Source organism: Arachis ipaensis, chromosome B1 (genome assembly GCF_059453495.1).
Source record: "Arachis ipaensis isolate K30076 ecotype BB chromosome B1, ASM5945349v1, whole genome shotgun sequence".
Classification (NCBI taxonomy): Eukaryota; Viridiplantae; Streptophyta; class Magnoliopsida; order Fabales; family Fabaceae; genus Arachis; species Arachis ipaensis.
In genome coordinates, this window is record NC_142436.1 from 122496227 (window position 1) to 122502310 (window position 6084).

A 6084-nucleotide genomic window follows, 5' to 3' on the forward strand; every position below is an offset into this window, starting at 1 on the left:
TTCTTTTTTCTTTCTTTTTCATGGCCAAAGACATTTATTCATCAAGATCCATAGACAGTTTTCAATTTCTACATAAAAAATGATAATTCTACACTCTATTTCCAGTAATCTGACTGAACAATCAAGCATGCATACCACCACTTAATTCTACTTGATTTGTCACTAATTTAGCCAAGTTACTTTTGTTCAAACTTTTCTTTTATTTTTGGAAACAGAACAAGCATGGCAAGCACTTGTTTAAGAAGGTGAAGTTATATCCAAACATCTAGGCATTCACTTTATTCAAAGCAATAACAGACACTCATACTAAAAAAAAAAAAAAAACTCCACATGACACTTAAATGACTTATGATGAAAGAAAGCTCATAAAGACAATTCACCAATTATCATTTGATTATTAAGGAACGAAACCACCTCTTATTTATTGCTTGGTTCTTCTTAATTCTTGGGATCCTGCTTCTTCTTGCTTCCTGCCTCTTTTTGACCACTTGTGCTTCCTTTGTCTTTTCTTATGAGCTTTTTCCAGAATCCAGCCTTTTTCATCGTTTCTTCCACTCCTTTTTCAAGGATCATTGCCTTGTTTATTTCTCCTTCTTTCCTCCCTTTGAAATACTCATCAAAAGCTGGGAATGCTGGGTCCATCTTGTGTAGATGTTCCCCTATGTAGTTAAGCTTGATTTGCGAACTGATGTTGTAATCAACTTGGACTGAGTATCTTGCATTCTGTAAAGTGGTGGCTTCCTTGATTGCCAAGACATTGGCATCTTGGTGTTGGCATATGTGGCTGAAGGATTCCTGTAAGTGTAAATTCTGTTCCCTTTGCAGATCTAAGAATCTTGATTCAAAGTTCCTTTGCATATCCATCATTTTTAGGTGAAAGTCCTCTTGTCTCTCCTGAGACCTCATGTATTGTTGAGACATTCCTTCCATGATTTCCTGCATTCTGCTCATATCCATGGGGTCTCTGGGACTTCGTTGTCTTCTTTCTGGGATTGCTTGCTCTTCTTGCTCTTCTTCTCTGTCTTCTCCTTCCTGTCCTTCTTGTTCTGCTTCTTGCTCTGCTTCCGCTTGTTGCCCTTCTTCATTTCTTCTTCTTGTATGTCTTGGAGCAGTTGGGCCAAGAGTCATTCTGTACGCAGTTATGGCCAATCCAGGATATAGCCAATTAGGTCTTTCATCTTCAAGTGGTACTTGGGCATCGATGCATAGTCTAATGATGGTGCTAGGGAAGTGGAGCCAGGATTCAGGGTCACTTTTCTCACTAAACTCTTGTATCTGTTCAGCAATGAGTTTATGAACTTTGATCTCCCCTCCCACCATAATGCAATGTAGCAAGATGGCTCTTTTAGGGACTATTTCTGAAGAGTTTGCAGTGGGTAGGATGGATCTCCTAACTATTGCATACCACCCTTTAGCTTCAGGTGTTAGGTCTCCCCTTCTCAAGACTCTTGGAGCCCCTCTTGTTTTTCTCACCCATTCAGCTCTGATGGCACAAAGATCTTCAGCAATAGTCGTGTAGTCAGGTTCTCCTATCATCCTTTCCTCATAACTTGCTTGGCTGAAATGTATGTTTTTCAGGCCAAGAGTTTTCATGATTGCCTTGGGGCTGAAGTCAACTTCCACCCCTCTCACATAGCTTTTGTATGTGGGTTTCTTGGTTGAGTCTTCCCTCACTGCATTTGCATAGAACTCCTTCACCAAGTTGATGTTGATTTTAGTGATTGGCTTAGTCAGGAGCTCCCACTTCCTCTTTTTGATCTTCTCCCAAACACCTAGGAACTCATCCTTTTCAAGGTCAAAGGGAACCTCAGCTAGTACCCTTTTAGGTCTCATCCATTCGGCTTGAATCTCATGGAAAACTGATTTGTATCTCCTTGCATCGAATTCCCTGTTCTTCTCCATTGGTTGCTTCACTTTTCTTCTTTTGTGGCTAGATGAGGCTGCCATTGGTTCTTTGGTTGTGGTAAGTTACAAGCTAAAGTTGACAAGGTGAAGCAAGAAGTGTTGTTGGAAGTGTGGTGAGGTTGTTTTCGGCAAGAGATAGTTATGCTATGATGAAGGAAAATGTGCATGAAGGAGATTTGGTGGTGTTGAACTCGTTCCCCAAGTGGTTCTTTATAATGCCTCAAGTGAAAAATGGACGGCTAGGGTGGCTTGTGAAGGGTGGCTTGATGGTAAATATATGAATTAGGGAGAAGGACGAATTGCTTTTCAATTTCTTGGAAGTATTCTGGGTGCATTAGGTTGTACATGTAGCAATCTTTTCTTGCAGAACTTCCTTTTCCCATGTGTTAGCTTCAAAGACTTGTGAACTTTCTTTTTGACCAAGCACCGTACCTCCCTTTGTCTTTTTCCTCCATTTTTGTCTTTTCTTTTGCACCTGCACAAGCAAACAAGGGTGCTATCATTTTTCGGTCCATGATGAATAGTACTTGCACATGTAAATCAATGATTAACTTCATGAGCTTAAAGCCGTGACTTGTGTATGTATGCACACTTATTACTGGACACCAAACTTAGTGTTTGGTAAGGTCTCCTGATGACATAAAATCCATATTGGTTGTCCTTAATGAATGTGCATAATTCTAATAAATCATGGTCACTTTGGCTCTTTGATTCTAAACAAATTTACTATCCTAAGTGATTGAAACCAAAGTATTAAAACATGCGAATGGTCTACTTGTCATGAATTTCGAAATCCAGAGGAACTTCTTGCTTTTCATGAACCGTGTTCAAAGAGGAACACCAAACTTAATGTTTGGTTGTGCACTTTGCATGAAAAATTGAATGCATTTTGAATAAAATTTGGGTGCCTTCAGGCACACCAAACTTAGAGACAAATTGTATTTTACATGCAATGTTTAGTGCACTCTTTCAGCAGTTGTCTTGAGGATTCAAGTTCATGCATAAGAAACCATGCTTTATTAGATGCAAAACAAAACAATAAAGAGTAAGGATATTAAAAACATGGGTTGCCTCCCATGAAGCGCTTCTTTAACGTCACTAGCTTGACGGTTGTCCCTTGTTAGGGTGGATTGTAGTGCTTGACGTCTTCTCCTCTCACTATGCAAACGTCCCTACTTGATTCCTTCATGACCTCTAAATGTTCCATAGAAAGAACTTTCCTGATTGTGAACACTTGAGGGAGCTGGGAAGGAATGGTTTTTAGGCCAGGTGGAATTGGCAGATAATGACTTGATATCACTTTATCTCCCGGAGAAAAACCTTCAGTGGGAATTTTCTTGTTTCTCCACCCTCTTGGTAATTTCCCTATCATTCTTCCCTTTCTCTTGAGGATTTCTTCATTGACCCTTATGCTCGGAGGATCCTTCTGATCTGTTTCCATTGATTCTTGTGGCTTTAACTCTTGCAACTCCTGTTTGCCTTCCAAAGACTGTTTTAGAGTTTCAGCTGCTGGATTACTTTCCTCCAAACACAGATGACTACTATCATCCTTAGGCTTTTCAGGTTCTGGTTCAGGCTCAGATGCAGGTTTGAAAACTTTGAAAATGAGCTGTTCATCATGTATTCTCAGAATTAGCTCTCCTTGTTCTACATCTATGAGCGCTCTAGTAGTGGCTAGAAAAGGTCTTCCCAGAATGATAGGGTGTAGGTAGCTTTCCTCCATGTCCAAAATGACAAAGTCTGTGGGGAAGTAATAATCTCCCACTTTCACCAGCACATTCTCAACCACCCCTTCAGCTTGCTTCTGAGTTTTGTCGGCCAGTTGTATGATTACATCAGTGGATCTCACCTCATTCAGTTGTAGCCTCTTCATAAGAGTTAGAGGCATCACATTTATGCTAGCTCCTAGATCACAGAATCCTCTGTCAATTTTTGTTTCTCCTATGATGCAAGGAATATGAAAACTTCCTGGGTCTGTTTTCTTAGAGATTGTGTCCTTCTTGATGAGGGCACTGCATTCTTTGTTCATTGTTACCGTTTGTCCTCCCTTCAAAACTCTTTTCTTGCTCAACAATTCCTTTAAATACTTGATGTGTGTAGGCATTTGATGGAGAATCTCAAGAAAGGGAATATTGATATGGAGAGACTTAAATGTCTCTAAAAACCTTGAATAGGTTTTCCCTTTTTCACCTTCTCCTAACCTCTGAGGAAATGGTGCTTTTGGTTGGTATGTTTCCATCGTGCCTTTTTGCAGTTCCTTGGCTTGCTCAGTTTCACTTTCCTGCTTAGCTTCCTCCACACCTTCCTTCAAGATTTCTGGCTCCTATTCTGAGGATCTGATTCCTTCTTCTTCTGAGACTTCTTTCAATATGGTGATGGCTTTGCATTCTTCCCATCTCACTCTCTTTTGTTCCCCTTTAGGATTCTTTTCTGTGTCACTAGGGAACACTGCAGTTGATTTGGGGGCCTGTTGAGATAGCTCTCCTACTTGAGACTCCATCCTCTTGAGTTTTTCACCCTGGTTTCTTAAGGTAGCTCTCACATCATCCCTGAAGCTTTTCAATTCGGTTATGTCTTGACTCATGGTTGCCATCATTCCTTCTATCCGGTTTAATTGATCTTGAAATTGTTGGTTCGGATTAGGTTGGGTAGGTTGATTGTTTTGGCCATGATATGATGGTTGGGAGTAAGTGTTTTGTGTGGCTTGGTATGATCTTTGGTTGGAGTTTTGGTATGTGGAATTGTTATGTTGGTTGTGGTTGTAAGGTTTGTGGTTTTGTGGTTGGGTTTGTTGGTTCCCCCACCCAAAGTTTGGGTGATTTTTCCATCCTGGGTTGTAAGTGTTGGAATGTGGATCATATGATTGCCTTTGTTGGTTTCCCACATAGTTGGCCTCTTCCCAATCACCTCCTTCAATGCTTACTTCCTCTTGATCTTGTGTGTGTATTGCAGCCACTTGCTTTGTTTCTAATTGCCTGGTAAGCTCTGCTAGTTGCTTGGCAAACACCTTGTTTTGGGCTAGAATTGTATCAACATGGTTCAGCTCCATGACTCCCTTAGTGTTGTGCCTCTCTGATGCATAGTAGTACTCATTCTCAGCCACTGTCTCAATCACTTCAATGGCTTCTTCCACAGTCTTTTTCCTGTTCAATGAACCTCCTGATGAATGGTCTACAGCCTTCCTTGATTCATAAGAGAGTCCATCATAGAAAATATGCAATTGCACCCAGTCATGGAACATGTCTGGTGGGCATTTCCTTGTCAAATCCTTGAATCTCTCCCATGCCTCGTAGAGAGTTTCACCATCTTGTTGTCTAAAAGTCTGAACCTCAGATCGAAGCCTATTGACCTTTTGTGGGGGGTAAAAACGTGCCAGAAACTTGCTTTCCACCTCATCCCAGGTTGTTAGGCTCCCCCTTGGGAATGATTCCAGCCACTTAGCTGCCTTGTCCCTAAGTGAAAATGGGAACAAAAGCAGTTTATATGCATCTTCCTGGACTCCATTGGACTTCACAGTGTCACAGATTCTCAGGAATTTTGTGAGACGTTGGTTTGGGTCTTCATTAGCACTTCCACCAAATGAACAATGATTCTCCACAAGTGATATTAGCTGTGGTTTGAGCTCAAAATTGTTGGCCTGAATGGGTGGTTTCTGGATGCTGCTACCACAATTCCCAGAGGTTGGGTTTATGTATGAACTAAGAACCCTCCTCTCAGGAATGGCATTGTTTCCATCAGCTCTCTCATGGTTGTGAATTTCTCTATCCATGTTGAGATCTAAAGCTTCCTCAAAATTGTCCTCAGATTCTCCTTCAGATTCCTCTTCTCCCAGTACTCTCTTCCCTCTTGCTTCCCTTCTCAGTCTATGAAGGGTCCTCTCTGGTTCGGTATATGGAGGAGTTGATGTCTCTCCTCTCCTACCTGTCATACAAGAACACAGCACAGGCAACAAACAAGTGAAATACTCTTGGTTAATGGAAGAGTATGGTTAGAGCAGTTGAGGAATTAATTCAAACAGTTAGTGAGTCAGTGAGTTAGTTGCTTGAATTTAAAGGCATAAAGAAAGAAAGCATGTAACAGGGTGCAGAAATTAAAATTCAACAAGTAACTTGAACAGAATTAACAAAGCAAGAAAAATGCTCAATCTAGTTAACTTCCAATTTGAGAATTGTCAATCGA

At 40.9% G+C, this 6084-nt stretch overlaps 1 non-coding gene across 1 annotated transcript; it reads left to right on the forward strand.

Annotated features, from left to right (window-relative positions):
* Positions 1-5144: 5144 nt before the first annotated feature.
* Positions 5145-5248, forward strand: LOC148578193 (small nucleolar RNA R71). The gene has a single exon (XR_015903153.1). It is a non-coding gene; the product is annotated as a small nucleolar RNA R71 (small nucleolar RNA).
* The last annotated feature ends 836 nt before the right edge of the window (positions 5249-6084 follow it).